Source organism: Ranitomeya variabilis, chromosome 4 (assembly GCF_051348905.1).
Source record: "Ranitomeya variabilis isolate aRanVar5 chromosome 4, aRanVar5.hap1, whole genome shotgun sequence".
Lineage (NCBI taxonomy): Eukaryota > Metazoa > Chordata > Amphibia > Anura > Dendrobatidae > Ranitomeya > Ranitomeya variabilis.
The window spans coordinates 202,406,436-202,431,150 of NC_135235.1; positions in this window are offsets into that span (position 1 = coordinate 202,406,436).

Below are 24,715 nucleotides of genomic sequence, written 5' to 3' on the forward strand. Positions count from 1 at the left end.
CCCTTGGGAAAATATAAATTTGGGGGGCTAAAAATCATTTTTGTGGGAAAAAAAAAGATTTTTTATTTTCACGGCTCTGCGTTGTAAACTGTAGTGAAACACTTGGGGGTTCAAAGTTCTCACAACACATCTAGATAAGTTCCTTGGGAGGTCTAGTTTCCAATATGCGGTCACTTGTGGGGGGTTTCTACTGTTTGGGTACATCAGGGGCTCTGCAAATGCAATGTGACGCCTGCAAACCAATCCATCTAAGTCTGCATTCCAAATGGCGCTCCATCCCTCCCGAGCTCTGCCATGTGCCCAAACAGTGGTTCCCCCCCCACATATGGGGTAACAGCGTACTCAAGACAAATTGGACAACAACTTTTGGGGTCCAATTTCTCCTGGTACCCTTGGGAAAATACAAAACTGGGGGCTAAAAAATCATTTTTGTGGAAAAAAATATTTTTTATTTTCACGGCTCTGCGTTATAAACTATAGTGAAACACTTGGGGGTTCAAAGTTCTCAAAACACATCTAGATAAGTTCCTTGGGAGGTCTAGTTTCCAATATCGGGTCACTTGTGGGGGGTTTCTACTGTTTGAGTACATCAGGGGCTCTGCAAATGCAATGTGACGCCTGCAAACCAATCCATCTAAGTCTGCATTCCAAATGGCGCTCCTTCCCTCCCGAGCTCTGCCATGCACCAAACAGTGGTACCCCCCACATATGGGGTAACAGCATACTCAGAACAAATTGGAAAACAACTTTTGGGGTCCAATTTCTCTTGGTACCCTTGGGTAAATACAAAACTGGGGGCTAAAAATCAATTTTGTGGAAAAAAATATTTTTTATTTTCACGGCTCTGCGTTATAAACTATAGTGAAACACTTGGTGGTTCAAAGTTCTCACAACACATCTAGATTAGTTCCTTGGGAGGTCTAGTTTCCAATATGGGGTCACTTGTGAGGGGTTTCTACTGTTTGGGTACATCAGGGGCTCTGCAAAGGCAAAGTGACGCCTGCAAACCAATCCATCTAAGTCTGCATTCCAAATGGCGCTCCTTCCCTCCCGAGCTCTGCCATGCGCCCAAACAGTGGTTCCCCCCCACATATGGGGTATCAGCGTACTCAGGATAAATTGGACAACAACTTTTGGGGTCCAATTTATCCTGTTACCCTTGTGAAAATACAAAACTGGGGGCTAAAAATTCATTTTTGTGAAAAAAAAAAATAATTTTTATTTTCACGGCTCTGCGTTATAAACTGTAGTGAAACACGTGGGGATCAAAGCTCTCAAAACACATCTAGATACGTTCCTTAGGGGGTCTACTTTCCAAAATGGTGTCACTTGTGGGGGGTTTAATGTTTAGGCACATCAGGGGCTCTCCAAACGCGACATGGCGTCCCATCTTAATTCCAGTCAATTTTGCATTGAAAAATCAAATGGCGCTCCTTCCCTTCCGAGCTCTGCCATGTGCCCAAACAGTGGTTTACCCCCACATATGGGGTATCAGCGTACTCAGGACAAATTGCACAACAACTTTTGGGGTCCAATTTCTTCTCTTACCCTTGGGAAAATAAAAAATTGGGGGCGAAAATATAATTTTTGTGAAAAAATATGATTTTTTATTTTTACGGCTCTGCATTATAAACTTCTGTGAAGCACTTGGTGGGTCAAAGTTCTCACTACACATCTAGATAAGTTCCTTAGGGGGTCTACTTTCCAAAATGGTGTCACTTGTGGGGGGTTTCAATGTTTAGGCACATCAGGGGCTCTCCAAACGCGACATGGCGTCCCATCTCAATTCCAGTCAATATTGCATTGAAAAGTCAAATGGCGCTCCTTCCTGTTATGACCCCAATGGCAGAGGGTCTCAGAAATAAATACCAAGTCTGCAAACACAAAAAACCAGCTCATAGGGCAGTGGTAACTGGGCTGACCGTATATCTAATCCTAGCACCACAAATAGCAGCAGCCGGGGAACGTGCCTACGTTGGTTCTAGACGTCTCGCGCCAGCCGGAGAACTAACTAACCCTAGAAGGGAAAAGATAGACCTTTCTTGCCTCCAGAGAAAAGACCCCAAAAGTTGGATACAAGCCCCCAACAAATAATAACGGTGAGGTAAGAAGAAAAGACAAATGTAAGAATGAACTAGGTATTAAGCAAAGAGAGGCCCACTGACTAATAGCAGAATATAGTAAGATGACTTATACGGTCAGCAAAAACCCTATCAAAAATATCCACGCTGTATATTCAAGAACCCCCGAACCGTCTAACGGCCCGGGGGGAGAATACCAGCCCCCTAGAGCTTCCAGCAAAATCAGAAATCACATTTAGTACAAGCTGGACAAAAAATAAGAGCAATACAAATAACCAAAAAACAAGGAAGCAGGACTTAGCTTAATTTTGCAAGAACCAGGGCCAGCAGACAGGAGCAAACAGAAAGGACTGATTACAACGATGCCAGGCACCAGACTGAGAATTCAGGAAGTTCATATAGCAACACCCCTGGACTAACGACCCAGGTAGGTGCCAAACTGAGGAAAGACAATCCCAGAGTCATATCACTAGTGACCACAAGAGGGAGCCAAAAAAGTCTAATTCACAACAGTACCCCCCCTTTAAGGAGGGGTCACCGAACCCTCACCAAGACCACCAGGGCGATCAGGATGAGCAGCGTGAAAGGCACGAACTAAATCGGCCGCATGCACATCAGAGGCAACCACCCAGGAATTATCCTCCTGACCATAGCCCTTCCACTTGACCAGATACTGAAGCCTCCGCCTGGAGAGACGAGAATCCAAGATCTTCTCCACCACGTACTCCAACTCACCCTCAACCAACACCAGAGCAGGAGGCTCAACAGAAGGAACCACAGGTACAACGTACCGCCGCAACAAAGACCTATGGAACACGTTGTGAATGGCAAACGACACCGGAAGATCCAAGCGAAAGGACACAGGATTAAGGATTTCCAATATCTTGTAAGGACCGATGAAGCGAGGCTTAAATTTAGGAGAGGAAACCTTCATAGGAACAAATCGAGAAGACAGCCATACCAAATCCCCAACACGAAGTCGGGGACCCACACCGCGGCGGCGGTTGGCAAAACGCTGAGCCTTCTCCTGTGACAACTTTAAGTTGTCCACCACATGATTCCAAATCTGCTGCAACCTATCCACCACAGAATCTACCCCAGGACAGTCAGAAGGCTCCACATGTCCCAAGGAAAAACGAGGATGGAAACCAGAGTTGCAGAAAAATGGCGAAACCAAAGTAGCGGAACTAGCCCGATTATTAAGGGCAAACTCAGCCAATGGCAAGAAGGTCACCCAATCATCCTGATCTGCAGAAACAAAACACCTCAAATAAGCCTCCAGAGTCTGATTAGTTCACTCCGTTTGTCCATTAGTCTGAGGATGAAAGGCAGACGAAAACGACAAATCAATGCCCATCTTAGCACAAAAGGATCGCCAGAACCTGGAAACAAACTGGGATCCTCTGTCAGACACGATATTCTCAGGAATGCCGTGCAAACGAACCACATTCTGAAAGAACAAAGGAACCAGATCAGAAGAGGAAGGCAGCTTAGGCAAAGATACCAAATGGACCATCTTGGAAAAGCGATCACATACCACCCAGATGACAGACATGCCCTGAGACACCGGAAGATCTGAAATGAAATCCATGGAAATGTGTGTCCAAGGCCTCTTCGGGACAGGCAAGGGCAAGAGTAACCCGCTGGCACGAGAACAGCAAGGCTTAGCTCGAGCACAAGTCCCACAGGACTGCACAAATGACCGCACATCCCGTGACAAGGAAGGCCACCAAAAGGACCTAGCCACCAAATCTCTGGTGCCAAAAATTCCCGGATGCCCTGCCAACACCGAGGAATGAACCTCGGAAATGACTCTGCTGGTCCACTTATCAGGAACAAACAGTCTGTCAGGTGGACAAGAGTCAGGTCTACCAGCCTGAAATCTCGGCAACACACGTCGCAAATCCGGAGAAATGGCTGACAAGATTACTCCCTCTTTAAGAATACCAACTGGTTCTGCGACTCCAGGAGAGTCAGGCACAAAGCTCCTTGAAAGAGCATCAGCCTTCACATTCTTTGAACCTGGTAAATACGAGACCACAAAGTCAAAACGGGAGAAAAACAATGACCAACGGGCCTGTCTAGGATTCAGGCGTTTAGCAGACTCGAGATACATCAGATTTTTGTGATCAGTCAAGACCACCACACGATGCTTAGCACCCTCGAGCCAATGACGCCACTCCTCAAATGCCCACTTCATGGCCAGCAACTCCCGATTGCCAACATCATAATTCCGCTCAGCAGGCGAAAACTTCCTAGAGAAAAAAGCACATGGTCTCATTACAGAGCAACCAGGGCCTCTCTGCGACAAAACGGCCCCTGCCCCAATCTCAGAAGCATCCACTTCAACCTGAAAGGGAAGTGAGACATCAGGCTGGCACAAAACAGGCGCTGAAGTAAACCGGCGCTTCAACTCTTGGAAAGCCTCCACGGCTGCAGGAGCCCAGTTAGCAACATCAGAACCTTTCTTGGTCATATCCGTCAAAGGTTTAACAACGCTAGAAAAATTAGCGATAAAACGACGGTAGAAGTTAGCAAAGCCCAAGAACTTCTGAAGACTCTTAACTGACGTGGGTTGAGTCCAATCATGAATAGCTCGGACCTTGACTGGGTCCATCTCCACCGCAGAAGGGGAAAAAATAAAACCCAAAAAGGAAACCTTCTGTACTCCAAAGAGACACTTTGAGCCCTTAACAAATAAAGCATTCTCACGCAAAACCTGAAACACCATCCTGACCTGCTCTACATGCGAGTCCCAATCATCAGAAAAAAACAGAATATCATCCAGATAAACAATCATAAATCTATCCAGATACTTCCGGAAAATATCATGCATAAAGGACTGAAACACTGAAGGAGCATTAGAGAGCCCAAAAGGCATCACCAAGTACTCAAAATGACCTTCGGGCGTATTAAATGCAGTTTTCCATTCATCTCCTTGCTTAATGCGCACAAGGTTGTACGCACCACGAAGATCTATCTTGGTGAACCACTTGGCACCTTTAATCCGGGCAAACAAGTCCGACAACAGAGGCAAAGGATACTGAAATTTAACAGTAATTTTATTCAGAAGCCGATAGTCAATACAAGGTCTCAAAGATCCGTCCTTCTTGGCCACAAAAAAGAATCCCGCACCAAGAGGGGAAGAGGATGGACGGATATGCCCCTTCTCCAGAGATTCCTTGATATACGAACGCATTGCGGTATGCTCAGGTACAGACAGATTAAATAGTCTTCCCTTAGGAAATTTACTACCTGGAATCAAATCTATAGCGCAGTCACAGTCCCTATGAGGAGGCAGAGCACTGGACCTGGACTCGCTGAATACATCCTGAAAATCAGACAAATACTCAGGAACTTCCGAAGGAATAGAGGAAGCAATAGACACCGGCGGGGAATCACCATGAATTCCCTGACAGCCCCAACTTGACACAGACATTGCCTTCCAATCCAAGACTGGATTATGGGTCTGTAACCATGGCAGACCCAAAACGACCAAATCATGCATTTTATGCAGAACAAGAAAACGAATCACCTCCCGATGTTCAGGAGTCATGCACATGGTTACCTGTGTCCAAAACTGCGGTTTATTTGCCGCCAATGGCGTAGCATCAATACCTCTAAGAGGGATAGGATTTACCAACGGCTCAAGAACAAAACCACAGCGCTTGGCAAATGACAGATCCATAAGACTCAGGGCAGCACCTGAATCCACAAACGCCATAACAGGGTAGGAAGACAATGAGCAAATTAAAGTCACAGACAAAATAAATTTAGGTTGCAAATTACCAATGGCGACAGGACTAACAACCCTTGTTAGGCGTTTAGAGCATGCTGATATAACATGTGTAGAATCACCACAGTAAAAACACAACCCATTCTGACGTCTATGATTTTTCCGTTCATTTCTAGTCTGAATTCTACCACATTGCATTAAATCACGTGTTTGTTCAGACAACACCACAAGAGGATTAGCGGCTTTGCGCTCCCGCAAACGCCGGTCAATTTGAATAGCCAGCGCCATGGAATCATTCAGACTTGTAGGAATGGAGAAACCCACCATCACATTCTTAATGGCTTCAGAAAGGCCATTTCTGAAATTTGCGGCCAGAGCACACTCATTCCACTGAGTAAGCACGGACCATTTCCGAAATTTTTGGCAATACACTTCAGCTTCATCCTGGCCCTGAGAAATAGCCAGCAAGGCTTTTTCTGCCTGAATTTCAAGATTGGGTTCCTCGTAAAGCAATCCGAGCGCCAGAAAAAACGCATCAATATTTGCTAATGCCGGATCTCCTGGCGCTAGCGAGAAGGCCCAATCCTGAGGGTCGCCCCGTAAGAAAGAGATAACAATTTTAACTTGCTGAGCTGAGTCTCCAGACGAACGGGGTCTCAGAGATAGAAACAATTTACAATTATTCCTGAAATTCCTAAACTTAAATCGGTCTCCAGAGAACAGTTCAGGAATAGGTATTTTAGGTTCAGACATAGGACTACTGGTAACAAAATCTTGTATGCCCTGCACACGAGCAGCAAGCTGGTCCACACTTGTAATCAAGGTCTGGACATTCATGTCTGCAGCAAGCTCAAGCCACTCAGAGGTAAAGGGGAGGAAGAAAGAGAGGAAAAAAAAAAAAAACTCAGAATTTCCTTTCTTATTATCCCACTTCTGCAATGCATTAAACATTCAACTTTGGCCTGGCATACTGTTATGACCCCAATGGCAGAGGGTCTCAGAAATAAATACCAAGTCTGCAAACACAAAAAACCAGCTCATAGGGCAGTGGTAACTGGGCTGACCGTATATCTAATCCTAGCACCACAAATAGCAGCAGCCGGGGAACGTGCCTACGTTGGTTCTAGACGTCTCGCGCCAGCCGGAGAACTAACTAACCCTAGAAGGGAAAAGATAGACCTTTCTTGCCTCCAGAGAAAAGACCCCAAAAGTTGGATACAAGCCCCCAACAAATAATAACGGTGAGGTAAGAAGAAAAGACAAACGTAAGAATGAACTAGGTATTAAGCAAAGAGAAAAGAGAGGCCCACTGACTAATAGCAGAATATAGTAAGATGAAGACAAAAAGAGAAATGATCCAGCTGGAGGTGGAGGCAGTTCAAACTTTGTGAGACTTTATTAGACAACTAAACCGATAGATAGTTCTTCAAAATGAAAAATCTTTACATAGCAAACACCTGGCACACCAGTGAGGAGGATCACTGATCCTCCTCACTGGTGTGCCAGGTGTTTGCTATGTAAAGATTTTTCATTTTGAAGAACTATCTATGGTTTAGTTGTCTAATAAAGTCTCACAAAGTTTGAACTGCCTCCACCTCCAGCTGGATCATTTCTCTTTTTGTCTTCATTTGCTGTGGGCGCTCACCCTGAACCGTGCTGGGCGTTGGCAGGTCTGGGGATTTCGTCCAAGACCGGTAAGCTGACTATATTCCTTTTTTCTTTTAATATAGTAAGATGACTTATACGGTCAGCAAAAACCCTATCAAAAATATCCACGCTGGATATTCAAGAACCCCCGAACCGTCTAACGGCCCGGGGGAAGAATACCAGCCCCCTAGAGCTTCCAGCAAAATCAGAAATCACATTTAGTACAAGCTGGACAAAAAATAAGAGCAATACAAATAACCAAAAAAACAAGGAAGCAGGACTTAGCTTAATTTTGCAAGAACCAGGGCCAGCAGACAGGAGCAAACAGAAAGGACTGATTACAACGATGCCAGGCACCAGACTGAGAATTCAGGAAGTTCATATAGCAACACCCCTGGACTAACGACCCAGGTGGGTGCCAAACTGAGGAAAGACAATCCCAGAGTCATATCACTAGTGACCACAAGAGGGAGCCAAAAAAGTCTGATTCACAACACCTTCCCTTCCGAGCTCTGTGGTGCGCCCAAACAGTAGTTTACCCCCACATATGGGGTATCGGCGTACTCAGGACAAATTGTACAACAACTTTTGGGGTCCATTTTCTCCTGCTACCCTTGGTAAAATAAAACAAATTGGAGCTGAAATAAATTTTGTGTAAAAAAATTTTAAATGTTAATTTTTATTTAAACATTCCAAAAATTCCTGTGAAACACCTGAAGGGTTAATACATTTCTTGAATGTGGTTTTGAGCACCTTGAGGGGTGCAGTTTTTAGAATGGTGTCACACTTGGGTATTTTCTATCATATAGACCCTTCAAAATGACGTCAAATGAGATGTGGTCCCTAAAAAAAATGGTGTTGTAAAAATGAGAAATTGCTGGTCAAATTTTAACCCTTATAACTCCCTAACAAAAAAAATTTTGGTTCCTAAATTGTGCTAATGTAAAGTAGACATGTGGGAAATGTTACTTATTAAGTATTTTGTGTGACATATCTCTGTGATTTAAGGGCATAAAAATTCAAAGTTGGAAAATTGTGAAATTTTCAAAATTTTCGCCAAATTTCTGGTTTTTTCACAAATAAATGCAAGTTATATCGAAGAAATTTTACCACTATCACGAAGTACAATATGTCACGAGAAAACAGTGTCAGAATTGCCAAGATCCGTTGAAGCGTTCCAGAGTTATAACCTCATAAAGGGACAGTGATCAGAATTGTAAAAATTGGCCCGGTCATTAACGTGCAAACAACTCTTGGGGGTAAAGTGGTTAATAAGTGATGATAAATTTTGCAGCAAATTATTTTCCAACCAACAAGAAGAAGACAAATATTTTTATATCAGGCGCATAAACCTGGAGATTTTCAGGAGTTGCACTTACCGACAACTGGTGGATCTTCATGTCAAGGAATTTCCTTGGGCATGCCAAAAACTGTAGACATGTAAAGACTTTATAAATCACTATGGTGGATCATTAGTTATCATGAAGGGTCTGGTTCTGTCCTTGACTCCTTACATAGGAGTTTTTAGGTATTGCTACTGTATTTAGGTACTTTTCAGTAACTGTATGACTTCATTATTTATTCACTGTATATAGGTATAATTTGATCACCGTATAAAGGTATTTTTCAGGCGATGAATGACAATACTCATAAACTGAATGGAGGTATTATTTGGTCACTGTGTAGAGGTATTAATCACTGTGTGGAGGTATTTGTCCCAGGATAGAGTTAATTTTCAGTCACTGCACAGCAGTTTTATTCATTTATTGTATGGCCAATTATTTAGTTACTGTATGGAGGTATTATTCACTCACAGTATCAATGACTCTATGAAGGTACTTTTCAGTTAATGTACTGCAGCATTGTGTATGAAGGTATAATTTGGTCACTGTATGGAGGTTTTCTTTACTGTTTAGAGGTCAATGAATGAGGATATTACTCAAACTTTATGGAGGTATCTTGTTACTGTATGTATTAATTCACTGTTTGGTGTTATTAGTCACTTTATAGAGGTGTCAGAATCTGTAGGAAGTTATTTTTCAGACATTGTATGACAGTATTATTTATTTATAGAGATATTATTCAGCATCTGCATGAAGGGATTATTTGGTCACTATATTAAGGTTTTATTAATTCAGTTCTTGGAGGTATTAAACATTCTATGGAAGTATAGAATTATTTTGCAGGCACTGCACAACAGTATAATTAATTAAATTGGCCATAGGCCATATACAAAAATCTACTTTTTCAGCAGTGTCATATAAGTGGAAAATGCACTTCTCGTGCTTGAAGCCTATAATTGTTGAAATGCCACTAAGACGGGACTTAAACAATGACTTTAAACTGAACTATTCCAAATGGTAAGAATTGAGAAGAAAAAAACCATTCAGTTAACCTGCAGCCTAAAGCAAAGATACTGTACTGTATACACAGAACTCCATGGGACTGATTTATAGAAAAAAAATGTTAAAATTGTCAGGATTTACACAATGGTATCTGTATGTCCATCGATGGATGAGCCTTGCTCATAGAAATCTATGCCCATAAACCCAAATGTGTGTATGTGGCTAAAATCCTACCTTATTTTTACCTCTTTTTAAGGCTGCCGTCACACTAGCAGTATTTGGTCAGTATTTTACATCAGTATTTGTAAGCCAAAACCAGGAGTGGGTGATAAATGCTGAAGTGGTGCATATATTTCTATTATACTTTTCCTCTATTTGTTCCACTCCTGGTTTTGGCTTACAAATACTGATGTAAAATACTGACCAAATATTGCTAGTGTGACGGAAGCCTAAGTACCGTACATTTTTCCAATTCTTTTTAATTGGGCTTTTATTGAGTTTGACCAATATATAACACTAGATGGTGGCCTGATTCTAACACATCGGATATTCTAGAATATGTAGGTAGTTTATTTATGAAGATTTAAGAATAATGCAATGAATACACAGGATTTTCCGGGTAAAATATGTACATTATCAGTGAAGCGGTGTTTAAATCCCACGCCAATATCACTGATTGGTCGCGGCCGGCCGGGCACGACCAATCAGCGCAGCGGGGTTTAAATCACAAGCCAATATCGATGATTGGTCGTGGCCAGCCGGGCACGACCAATCAGTGAAGCGTGGTTCAAATCCCGTGCCAATTTGTAGCTGGAGAGCGCCTGTCACTGATTGGTCCCGGGCAGCTGGCGAGACCAACCAGTGACGCGGGATTTCCAATACAGACAAACAGACAGACTAAGACGATTATATAGTAGATACCCGATGCATTAGAATCGGGCCACCATCTAGTATTCATATAAACATTGGTGCTTACATTTATGTTTTAATCCATTGGACACACTGCCATTGTTTTTCTCCTGTCTTTAATTAAAGAGTCAAAACTTTATTATTCATCTATCGCTGTATGACAGCTTGTTTTCTACAGGATGACTTATAGTTTTCAAAGACACCATTTATTTTACCATATGATAAACTTAAAAACGGGGAAAATTTTTATTCTCTCCCTGACAGACTGTCCTCCATGTTGTTCTCTCCCTCACAGACTGTCCTCCATGTTATTCTCTCCCTGACAGACTGTCCTCCATGTTGTTCTCTCCCTCACAGACTGTCGTCCATGTTATTCTCTCCCTCACACACTGTTCTCCATGTTATTGTCTCTCTCAAAGACTGTCCTCCATGTTATTCTCTCCCTCACAGACTGTCCTCCATGTTATTCTCTCCTTCACAGACTGTCCTCCATGTTATTCTCTCCCTCACAGACTGTCCTCCATGTTATTCTCTCCCTCAGACTGTCCTCCATGTTATTCTCTCCCTCACAGACTGTCCTCCATGTTATTTTCTCCCTTACAGACTGTCCTCCATGTTATTTTCTCCCTCACAGTCTGTCCTCCATGTTATTCTCTCCCTCACAGACTGTCCTCCATGTTATTTTCTCCCTTACAGACTGTCCTCCATGTTATTCTCGCCCTCACAGACTGTCCTCCATGTTATTCTCTCCCTGATACACTGTTGTCTATGTTATTATCTCCCTCACAGACTGTCCGTCATGTTATTCTTTCCCTCACAGACTGTCCTCCATGTTATTCTCTCCCTCACAGACTATCCTCCATGTTATTCTCTCCCTCACAAACGGTCCTCCATGTTATTCTCTCCCTCACAGACTTTCTTCCATGTTATTCTCTCCCTCATAGACTGTCCGTCATGTTATTCTCGCCCTCACAGACTGTCCTCCATGTTATTCTCTCCCTCACAGACTGTCCTCCATGTTATTCTCTCCCTCACACACTGTCCTCCATGCTATTCTCTCCCTCACACACTGTACTCCATGTTATTTTCTCCCTCACACACTGTCCTCCATGTTATTCTCTCCTTCACAGACTGTCCTCCATGTTATTTTCTCCCTCACAAACTGTCCTCCATGTTATTCTCTCCCTCACAGATTGTCCTCCATGTTATTTTCTCCCTCACACACTGTCCTCCATGTTATTCTCTCCCTCACACACTGTCCTCCATGTTATTCTCTCCCTCACAGACTGTCCTCCATGTTATTCTCTCCCTCACAGACTGTCCTCCATGTTATTCTCTTTCTCACAGACTGTCCTTCATGTTATTCTCGTTCTAGTATATGTATGTAGTTTATTTATGAACGCTGAATGGTCGAGGCTGGCCGGGCATGACCAATCATCGACGGGGGATTTCGGTTACAAACAGACCCTTAGACAATTATATATATATAGGTGCTTTACTTAGTGTCACTTTGCCAGGAGCAGAGCTTCACTCATGATTGGTGGAATGTCTAATTTCAGTTGATGTACAGAATGGATTGCTTTTAGCAGGGCCAGCTCCAGGTTTTCGTGAGCCCCAAGCAAAATAGTCTCAGTGCGCCCCTTTAACCCATATCACGATTCATGATGCACAGATTCGGCAGAGAAATATAGGTATTGTGACGATCCATTTTTTGATTCGTGGCAGCTCTGGTTCCACTATAATTTAAATGTAGCTTTTTTCCTTTCAGGCCAGCAGGGGTTAAAGTCAGTTTTCCTAGCTGGCAGCATGCTGCAGGTGCAGAGTTGCTAGGTCAGCTGATGTACGTGGTGACCACTCCCACCATCCTTTAATTAGTTACCTGATGCATCACCTGTCTGTTGGTGATAGAGTTATTCTATGGAGACCAGCCTTGCAGTTGCAGTTCTCTGGTGTCAGTGCTGTATCAGCTATTACTGGAGTTCGGGGTCCTGTTTCCATGTCTACTGCGGTGTGGAGCTTGGCAGTGGTGCTTGGAGCTAAGTTTTCTGTTTTTACCTTGTCTGTCTCGTGCTTGTCACAACCCCGTGTTTGTATCATATGTAGTGGTGAGGCTAGCGCCCTTGCCGGCCAGTGCACTAGCCAGGGCAGTGTGAGGTGACAGTGAGGGAGGAGGTTCGTAACGGCGGCGGGGGGGACCCGCTTGGGGCATTAGGGGAGTGCAGGGACAGGCCTAGGCTGGAGCTCAGGAGGTGTCCCATACCTCATTCCCTATTTTTAGGGCCTTCCTCTCCCCCTTACCATCTCGTTGAGTGTGTGTTGTGCCATCCACTGACCGACCCCCAGTGGGATCGTAACAGGTATGGTACAATGCCAAAGATTTCACTTACTTCTTATATTAAATGAGTGATATAAATTGTACACTCTACAATAGGTCAGAAACCGGACATTATAGTCCTCTATACAGTATTATGGGCATCACATAGTGCTCCAAACAGAATAATGAGCCCCATATATTGCTGCATACAGTATTATGGACACCACATAGTGCACCATACAGAATAATGATCCCATATATTGCGCTACATAGTAGTAAGAGCACCATATATAGCTCCATACATAATGAGCCCCATATAATGCTCCATGCAGTATATGCTGTGCCCCATATATTGCTCAATACTGAATAGGCCCCATATAAAGCTCCATAGAGTATATGATGGGCCACATATAATGCTACATATATAATGGACCCCATAAAATGCTCCAATATATGATGGGCCCCATATAATGCTCCAGTATATGATGAGCCCCATATTTTGCTCCAGTGTTTGATGGGTTCCATATCTTGCTCCAGTATATGATGGGCCCCATATAGTGTTCCAGCATATAATGGACCCCATATAGTGTTCCAAACATTAAAAAAATGAAATACTGACCTCTCCTCGCTGGCTGCTGCTCTGCACTGGACTCCTCAGCGTCGCCGGTTCTTTGCACTGTGACTGCTCAGAGCAGAGGGCGCACACTATCCATGTCATTGCGCCCTCTGTATTACAAATACTGAGGCCCTAAGCAAGCAGGGGGCCCATTCACAGGTGCTGGCACAGGCACTAGGCGACGATAGTGCTCTGATGTCCCTGAGGGCGAGTGGCCCCCCCGCTCAGGGTCCCGGTACTTTCCTGGGTGCACCAGGTGCTGACGCCGGCTTGTCTTCGAGCCATTCTTCTAATCTGACGATCCTTCAGTGTAGAGGTTTGCCTCTGTATACCTCTTGCTGTCATTCCACAATATACAACTGAAATATAGTATGTTACTCTGTATAAGGACTCATTACCCCAGATAGGATACCACTCCAAACATTCAAATAAACAACAGAATCGGTCACTCTTAATTTGCAAGGAATATTTTAGATTTAATGAGAATCGCAATCCAACAAATAAAATTTGTGTCGTTTAGGTCAACAAGACCTTTTCAGACTGAAAGCAGCACTTTGACAAGGCTAGGCGCAGCATGGATCACTACTGACGGCCCGCAGCCCCTCCTACAGCATTGCATGCCTTGTGCGATCTGTCGGACATCACTTGTGAAAGTGTCCAGCTTACAGGAAGTGATGTCATCACCCAGCATGATCCTACGGCAAATTACAACCAATCGTTGGTAACTCATCTCATTTGTTGGATTGCGATTCTCATTAAAACTACAATATTCCTTGCAACTTTAATAGTCCCGTATTGCATTTCTTATTTGTTTTCATTCCAGTTTGTCATTGTTCTCTTGATCACTAGTACTCACAGCATTGAGCGGTGCGGACATCTCGACCTACATGTGCTATTATCTGCCGGAGTGATAAGCAAAAGTTTCTCAGTACTAGGATTCCGTCTCTCCCTGTTTGCAAAAAGTGTCAATAAATGGCACAGCGAAGAACAGCAAACGTCAAAAAATCATTCCGCAAGATGATCCAACTTTTGAGGTTTCATGTTTTTTAACCCCTTTACGGGCTATGATGTATAGGTACATCATAGTTCACCTCCCCCTCTTCAACGCGAGCTCTGGTGCCGAGTCCGTATCTTTTCAGGCACGACAGCTGATTTAATCAGCTGTCATGTGCCCCTAACAGCCGTGGATGGAATCACAATCCACCTGCGGCTGTTAACATGTTAATTGACAGAGGCATTTAACACGTACGCACAAGGAGCATGTCACTAACCCCTAGCCTCCTTCCTCTGCTCAGTCTGCTATTGGATGAAAAGATTGTTAAGCCTTATGTCGCATTTATGAATTTTTGTGTCTAATACAAGACAAGAAACCAGAGCAGGTGTTAGGGGCAGGCAGACTAGGCAGCTGCCTAGGACCAACGCTGCTCCAGGTGCCCCCAGCCAGTGGCGTGCTGCTAACAGCGGCACAAAATGCAACAGCAATGGTATAGAGAAGGTATTGGGTGCCAATGCCTGGAGCATCCTCCTGATAATAATGCAAAAGCCACTATGACCCCTTACATAAATGTAGATAATGACATGACTGGATTAGAGTTGACTTTACCTCTATAAACAAATTCCTTCTAGACGTGTCACTGAATCAACAATAAAATACACCTTACTGATGACTCTTATGAAGCGTTTTGTAAGTGACTACTCACGCCTATGACATCTGCAGTAAATCACTTTCGGTCTATGAATTCTTTATGTCACCAAAGATTTTAACTTAACCCAACAATATCCTGGAGCTGTCTGAAATATGTTACATTAAAAACCAGATAAGTGAGTTTTTTCACCTTTTTCCCTTGCATTTGTACATTTTCCACCTTCTGCGTACTTATTAAAACTACTTAACTATTCAGCAGTGGTAAAGGGCACAGATAACCTGCAGCCAAAGAAATCGTCTGACAAGGGATCACATATCTTTTCAGGACACTGCCTGTATTTATAGAATATGGCCAAAGATGATAGTTGCACGTGGGCACGACACGGTGTATGCTCGTGGGGCATCTGCCATTTTTCATAAATATACATTTTGGCATCCCATTGTAGGAGGAGATCCAGTACATAACATCCCAAGCACCTGTGCAGCACAGAGGTTGTAATAAACCTTTAGTATGGGATTGACTCTCCCAACTATGTAGCTGTTCCTGTGCACTTGTTCCTCTGATTGCTGGTCAACAGGTGAATAACATTACATTTCCTTTTTTAATGATGTTTTCTGCATTCCATGTCGAATGTGTGGCTGAGGATGACATCATATGACTTTGCGTTAGACACTTTGCCATTTTATTGCTTAAGACAACATGGAAATTATTCACTTTTATACAATAAATTCATACTTGCTACCAGTCTTGTTCTTACTGGGAAAATCATACCAACAAGTCCACCAAAGGAATGTGGCGTATGCAGACCCTGCCCTAAATTTGGCAGCCATATGCATTTAGAGGGCAATTACAGGAGTTCCTAAGGCTTGAATGTCCACGTTTGCAATATTGGTAAGTATGTAACTACACTGCTCAAAAAAATAAAGGGAACACTTAAACAACATAATATTACTCCAAGTAAATCAAACTTCTGTGAAAGCAAACTGTCCACTTAGGAAGCAACACTGATTGACAATCAATTTCACATGCTGTTGTGCAAATGGAATAGACAACAGATGGAAATTATTGGCAATTATCAAGCCACCCTCAATAAAGGAGTGGTTCTGCAGGTGGGGACAACAGACCACATCTCAGTACTAATGCTTTCTGGCTGATGTTTTGGTCACTTTTGAATGTTGGTTGTGCTTTCACACTCGTGGTAGCATGAGACGGATTCTACAACCCACACAAGTGGCTCAGGTAGTGCAGCTCATCCAGGATAACACATCAATGCAAGCTGTGGCAAGAAGGTTTGCTGTGTCTGTCAGCGTAGTGTTCAGAGGCTGGAGGTGATACCAGGAGACAGGCCAGTACACCAGGAGATGTGGAGGGGGGCCGTAGGAGGGCAACAACCCAGCAGCAGGACAGCTACCTCAGCCTTTTTGCAAGGAGGAACAGGAGGAGCACTGCCAGAGCCCTGCAAAATGACCTCCAGCAGGCCACAAATGTGCATGTGTCTGCACAAATGGTTAGAAACCGACTCCATGAGGATGGTCTGAGTGCCCGACGACCACAGATGGGGTTGTGCTCACAGGACAACACCGTGCAGGACGCTTGGCATTTGCCACAGAACACCAGGATTGGCAAATTTGCCACTGGCATCCTTGGCGCTTCACAGATGAAAGCAAGTTCACACTGAGCACATGTGACAGACGTAACAGAGTCTGGTGACACTGTGAAAAGTGATCTGCTACCTGCAACATCCTTCAGCATGACCAGTTTGGCAGTGGATCAGTAATGGTGTTGGGTGGCATTTCTTTGGAGGGCCGCACAGCCCTCCATGTGCTCGCCAGAGGTAGCACGACTGCCATTAGGTAGAGATGAGATCCTCAGACCCCTTGTGAGACCATATGCTGGTGGCCCTGGGTTTCTCCTAATGCAGGACAATGCCAGACCTCATGTGGCTGGAGTGTGTCAGCAGTTCCTGCAAGATGAAGGCATTGAAGCTATGGACTGGCCCGCCCATTCCCCAGACCTGAATCCGATTGAACACATCTAGGACATCATGCCTCGCACCATCCACCAACGTCACGTTGCACCACAGACTGTCCAGGAGTTGGCGGATGCTTTAGTCCAGGTCTGGGAGGAGATCCCTCAGGAGACCATCCGTCGCCTCATCAGGAGCATACCCAGGCATTGTAGAGAGATCATACAGGCACGTGGAAGCAGCACACACTCTGCTGAGCATCATTTCCTTGTTTTGGGGCATTTCCACTGAAGTTGGGTCAGCCTGTAACTTAATTTTTCATTTTCATTTTGAGCATCATTCCAACTCCAGACCTCCGTGGGATATTAGTTGTGATTTATGTCGATAATTTTTAGATTTTATTGTTCTCAACACATTCTACTATGTAATGAATAAAGATTTACAACTTCATTCAGTGATATCTAGGATGTGGGATTTTAGTGTTCCCTTTATTTTTTGGAGCAGTGTATATAGTGAAGCCAGGGAACCAGTCTGATTGCCGTATGTGGAGCAGAGAAGGACTTTTTAGACTAATATGTAGCTATTAGTGTCTGTCCATGGGGTTTTTGCCTTCCTTTGGATCAATATGTAAGACTATAGGTTGAATTCAATGGACTTACTGTAAGTCTACTTTCAACCTTAAAAACTGTGAAAATATAATTGCTTTTCAAAACTACTTTTAGGGAACATGATTGACATTTTGAGCTTATTCTTCATTTTTAAGATGAAGGTAGATGATGTTAAATTTGTGCTGAAACAAAAACCTATCATCCATGGTCTATGAAGGGGCATTCGCATTTCTCTTTCTCGTCCCACCTCTTCATCTGTTACCCCGTAATCATAATATATCTAGATCTTGACCTCAATAATATGTTCATTATCTTTGTCATTATTTGTTCTGCCAAGACATATTAAAAAAAAAACAGGAAGCTACATTACATAGCATTACATAAGATTACAAGCACCTGTGCAGTAGAGAGGTTGTAATGAATCATATTCCCTTTAGATACCAGAAGCTGTTTCAATCATTGGCTTGGCTAGGCCATCAATGTGTCCTTCCAGGGTTCTCTCATAGGGACTCAACAACAGATGTCAAGAAATTGAGTAGTTACATTGGGTCTTATAAACCTCCTTGATCCAGTCCACAGGGTCTAGTCTCTCTATATACCACCACTGACCGTTTCATAACAATAATCTCCCTGGTGTGTCAATCCAGTGTTTCTCGTCGAACAAGATTAACTTATTTTTAAAGTCTTTACAATTTCTGTATCTGGCAGTTTCTCATTTGTCTCAGACTCCTTACATTACATAACTATGCGATGTGTCATTTTCTGTCCCAAGTCTCATAGTTATAATTTAGATCTTAATATGTGGGAGACCTATTAATTCTAAAAAATATTTTTGGGGTACAAAGCATAATAAACTTACAGTGGGTACAGGAAGTATTCAGACCCCTTTAACTTTTTCACTCTGAAGCCATTTGGTAAATTCAAAAAAGTTCATTTTTTACATTAATGTATACTCTGCACCACATCTTGATTGAAAAAAACAGAAATGTAGATATTTTTGAAAATTTAATAAAAAAGAAAAAACTGAAATCTCACATGGTCAGAAGTATTCAGACCTTTGCTCAGACACTCATATCACATGCTGTCCATTTCCTCCCTGAGATGGTTCTACTCCTTCATTGGAATCCAGCTGTGTGTAATTAAACTGATAGGACTTGATTTGGGAAGGCACACACCTGTCCATACAAGACCTCACAGCTCACAGTGCATGTCAGATGGAATGAGATTCATGAGGTCAAAGGAACTGGCCAAGGAGCTCAGAGACAGAATTGTGGCAAGGCACAGATCTGGCCAAAGTTAGAACAGAATTTCTGCAGTACTCAAGGTTCCTAAGAGCACAGTGGCCTCCATAATCCTTAAATGGAAGAAGTTTGGGACCACCAGAAATCTTCCTAGACCTGGCCATCCAGCCAAACTGAGCAATAATGGGAGAAGAGCCTTGGTGAGAGAGGTAAAGAAAAACCCCAATATTGCTGTGGCTGCACTCCAGAGATGCAGTAGGAAGATAGGAGAAAGTTCCACAAAGTCAACTATCACTGCAGCCCTCCTCCAGTCGGGCCTTTATGGCAGAGTGGCCAGACGGAAGCCTCTCCTCAGTGCAAGACATATGAAAGCCTGCACAGAGTTTGCTAAAAAAACACATGAAGGAATCCCAGACTATGAGAAATAGGATTCTCTGGTCTGATGAGTTGAAGATAGACCCTTTTGATGATAATTCTAAGCGGTATGTGTGGAGAAAACCAGACACTGCTCATCACCTGCCCAATACAATCCCAACAGTGAAACATGGTGGTGGCAGCATCATGCTATGGGGGTGTTTTTCAGCTGCAGGGACTGGACAACTGGTTGTCATTGAAGGAAACATGAATGCGGCCAAGTACAAAGATATCCTGGATTAAGACCTGTTCCAGAGTGCTCTGGACCTCACACTTGGCCAAAGGTTCACCTTCCAACAAGACAATGACCCTAAGCACACAGCTAAAATAACCAAGGAGTGGCTTCAGATTAACTCTGTGACCATTCTTGACTGGCCCAGCCTGAGCCCTGACCTAAACCCAACTGAGCATCTCTGAAGAGACCTGAAAATGGCCGTCCACCAGCGTTCACCATCCAACCTGATGGAACTGGAGAGGATCTCCAAGGAAAAGTTGCAGAGGATCCCCAAATCCAGGTGTAAAAAAATTGTTGCATCATTTTCAAGAAGAATTATGGCTGTACTAGCGCAAAAGGTACTTCTACTCAATACTGAGCAAAGGGTCTGAATACTTATGACCATGTGAGACTTCAGTTTTTCTTTTTTAATAAATTTGCAAAAATGTCTACATTTCTGGGTTTTTTTCAGTCAAGATGGGGTACGTGCAGAGTGTATATTAATGAGAAAAAAAAAACTTTTCAACTTATCAAATGGCTTCAATGAAACAAAGTGAAAAATTTGAAGGGATCTGAATACTTTTTGTACCCAGTGTACTCTAAAAAAAAAACTAATAATAATTGTCACTTCTCCACTAATCTATACAGTCTTTGCTACCTACCATTCGGTCTGGTACACACTCAAGCCACATGATTCTAAAGTCCCAATCCTCCTTAGCCTTCTTCACTCGACACTGCCACTTCCACCCCAAAAAGCCTCTCATGTGTATGTTGTGAAGTTGCAATGTGTATCATGACATCACTAGTGTTGAGCGATACCGTCCGATACTTGAAAGCATCGGTATCGGATAGTATCGGCCGATACCCGAAAAGTATCGGATATCGCCGATACCGATACCCGATACCACTACAAGTCAATGGGACACCAAGTATCGGAAGGTATCCTGTGTGGTTCCCAGGGTCTGAAGGAGAGGAAACTCTCCTTCAGACCCTGGGATCGATATTAATGTGTAAAATAAAGAATAAAAATAAAAAATATTGATATACTCACCTCTCCGACGCAGCCTGGACCTTACCGAGGTAACCGGCAGCTTCCGTTCCTAAGAATGAGCGCTTGAAAGACCTTAGATGACATCGCGGCTTGTGATTGGTCGCGTGAGCGGTCATGTGACCGCCACGCGACCAATCACAAGCCGCGACGTGACCGCCACGCGACCAATCACAAGCCGCGACGTCATCTAAGGTCTTTCAAGCGCTCATTCTTAGGAACGGAAGCTGCCAGTTACCTCAGTAAGGTCCAGGCTGCGTCGGAGAGGTGAGTATATCAATATTTTTTATTTTTATTCTTTATTTTACACATTAATATCGATCCCGATACCGATTCCCGATATCACAAAAGTATCGGATCTCGGTATCGGAATTCCGATACAGCAAATACCGGCCGATACCCAATACTTGCGGTATCGGAATGCTCAACACTAGACATCACCCAATGTGTGCAGTGACATCACATGTGTCATCTGAGCCAAGTTGGTGTGGCAAGCGTCGTGTTTACTGAAGAAGACATGTTGGAAAGAAGAGGCCAGACCGTGCCGAAGACCAGGCTATGGGTCATGGTGGAACAACTGTGCGGTGAGGTGAATATTACAATTTTTTTAAACCTTTTCCCATCCAGCTGCAATTGCTGGTGGCCACCACTTTGCTGAATACAAGTAAAGCAAAATTGAAAAAATTTTGCATTCAGAAAAGTCCAAAGTTTTTGTAAAAATGGAGAATTCTGTTCTCCTTGAATAAATTTGCTTATTTCTAATGTGCATACTTCAAAGGAGCAAACAGTCCACAATACTATAAGTAATTTTAGGGCTGTCTTAGGTCCTCCAGGAAGAGATAGACTCTTTACTGCCACTCTTTGATGGAGAGTCAGTAAGGAAACCCATTAATTGAATTGAGAGTTCTCCAACATCTTTAATGGGAATCTGTCATCAGGTATTTAAATTAATCTGAAAGCAGCATATAATAAAGGCAAAGACCATGATTCCAGCGATATGTCACTTAACCCCTTTACCCCCAAGGGTTGTTTGCACGTTAATGACCGGGCCAATTTTTACAATTCTGACCACTGTCCCTTTATGAGGTTATAACTCTGGAACGCTTCAACGGATCTTGGCGATTCTGACATTGTTTTCTTGTGACATATTGTACTTCATGATAGTTGTAAAATTTCTTCGATATAACTTGCATTTATTTGTAAAAAAAAAAATGGAAATCTTGCGAAAATTTTGAAAATTTTGCAATTTTCCAACTTTGAATTTTTATGCTCTTAAATCACAGAGATATGTCACACAAAATACTTAATAGGTAACATTTCCCACATGTTTACTTTACATCAGCACAATTTTGGAACCAAAATTTTTTTTTGTTAGGGAGTTATAAGGGTTAAAAGTTGACCAGCAATTTCTAATTTGTACACCATTTTTTTTAGGGACTACATCTCATTTGAAGTCACTTTGAGGGGTCTATATGACAGAAAATACCCAAGTGTGACACCATTCTAAAAACTGTACCCATCAAGGTGCTCAAAACCACATTCAAGAAATTTATTAACCCTTCAGGTGTTTCACAGGAATTTTTGGAATATTTAAATAAAAATTAACATTTAAATTTTTTTTGGAGAGCCCCTGATGTACCTAAACATTGAAACCCCCCACAAGTGACACCATTTTGGAAAGTAGACCCCCTAAGGAACTTATCTAGATGTGTGGTGACTGGTGAGCACTTTGACCCACCAAGTGCTTCACAGAAGTTTATAATGCAGAGCCGTAAAAATAAAAAATCATATTTTTTCACAAAAATTATCTTTTTGCCCCCAATTATTTATTTTTCCAAGGGTAAGAGAAGAAATTGGACCCCAAAAGTTGTTGTGCAATTTGTCCTGAGTACGCCGATACCCCATATGTGGGGGTAAACCACTGTTTGGGCGCATAGCAGAGCTCGGAAGGGAAGGAGCGCCATTTGACTTTTCAATGCAAAATTGACTGGAATTAAGATGGGACGCCATGTCGTGTTTGGAGAGCCCCTGATGTGCCTAAACATTAAACCTCCCCACAAGTGACACCATTTTGGAAAGTAGACCCCCTAAGGAACTTATCTAGATGTGTTTTGAGAGCTTTGATCCCCCAAGTTGTTGTCCAATTTGTCCTGAGTACGCTGATACCCCATATGTGGTGGGGAACCACTGTTTTGGCGCATGGCAGAGCTCAGGAGGGAAGGAGCGCCATTTGGAATGCAGACTTAGATGGATTGGTTTGCAGGCGTCCCGTTGCATTTGCAGTGCCCCTGATGTACCCAAACAGTAGAAATCCCCCACAAGTGACCCCATATTGGAAACTAGACCTCCCAAGGAACTTATCTAGATGTGTTGTGAAAACTTTGAACCCCCAAGTGTTTCACTACAGTTTATAACACAGAGCCGTGAAAATAAAAAATATTTTTTTCCACAAAAATGATATTTTAGCCCCCAGTTTTGTATTTTCCCAAGGGTAACAGGAGAAATTGGACCCCAAAAGTTGTTGTGCAATTTGTCCTGAGTATGCTGATACCACATATGTGGGAGGGAACCACTGTTTGGGCGCATAGCAGAGCTCGGAAAGGAAGGAGCGCCATTTGGAATGCAGACTTAGATGGATTGGTCTGCAGGCATCACGTTGCATTTGCAGAGCCCCTGATGTACCCAAACAGTAGAAACACCCCACAAGTGACCCCATATTGGAAACTAGACCTCCCAAGGAACTTATCTAGATGTGTTGTGAGAACTTTGAACCCCCAAGTGTTTCACTACAGTTTATAACGCAGAGCCGTGAAAATAAAAAATATTTTTTTTTTCCACAAAAATTATTTTTTAGCCCCCAGTTTTGTATTTTCCCAAGGGTAAAAGGAGAAATTGGACCCCAAAAGTTGTTGTCCAATTTGTCCTGAGTATGCTGATACTCCATATGTGGGGGGGAACCACTGTTTGGGCACATGGCAGAGCTCGGAAGGGAAGGAGTGCCATTTGGAATGCAGACTTAGCTGGATTGGTCTGCTGGCGTCATGTTGCATTTGCAGAGCCCCTGATGTACCTAAACAATAGAAACACCCCACAAGTGACCCCATATTGGAAACCAGACCCCCCAAGGAACTTATCTAGATGTGTTGTGAGAACTTTGAACCCCCAAGTGTTTCACTACAGTTTACAACGCAGAGCCGTGAAAATAAAAAAATCCTTTTTTTTCCCACAGAAATGATTTTTAGCCCCCCAAATTTATATTTTCCCAAGGGTAACAAGAGAACTTGAACCCTAAAAGTTGTTGTACAATTTGTCCCGATTACGCTGATGCCCCATATGTTGGGGTAAACCCCTGTTTGGGTGCACGGGAAAGCTCAGAAGGGAAGGAGCACTGTTTTACTTTTTCAATGCAGAAATGGCTGGAATTGAGATCGGATGCCATGTCGCGTTTGGAGAGCCCCTGATGTGCCTAAACAGTGGAAACTCCCCAATTCTAACTGAAACCCTAATCCAAACACACCCCTTACCCTAATCCCAACGGTAACCCTAACCACACCCCTAACCCTGACACACCCCTAACTCTAATCCCAACCCTAATCCCAACCGTAAATGTAATCCAAACCCTAACCCTAACATTAGCCCCAACCTTAACACTAACTTTAGCTCCAACCCTAGCCCCAACCATAACCCTAGCCCTAACCCTAGCCCTAACCCTAGCCCTAACCCTAGCCCTAACCCTAGCCCTAACCCTAACCCTAACCCTAGCCCTAACCCTAGCCCTAACCCTAGCCCTAATGGGAAAATGGAAATAAATACATTTTTTTAATTTTATTATTTTTCCCTAACTAAGGGGGTGATGAAGGGGGGTTTGATTTACTTTTATAGCATTTTTTATAGCGGATTTTTATGATTGGCAGCCATCACACACTAAAA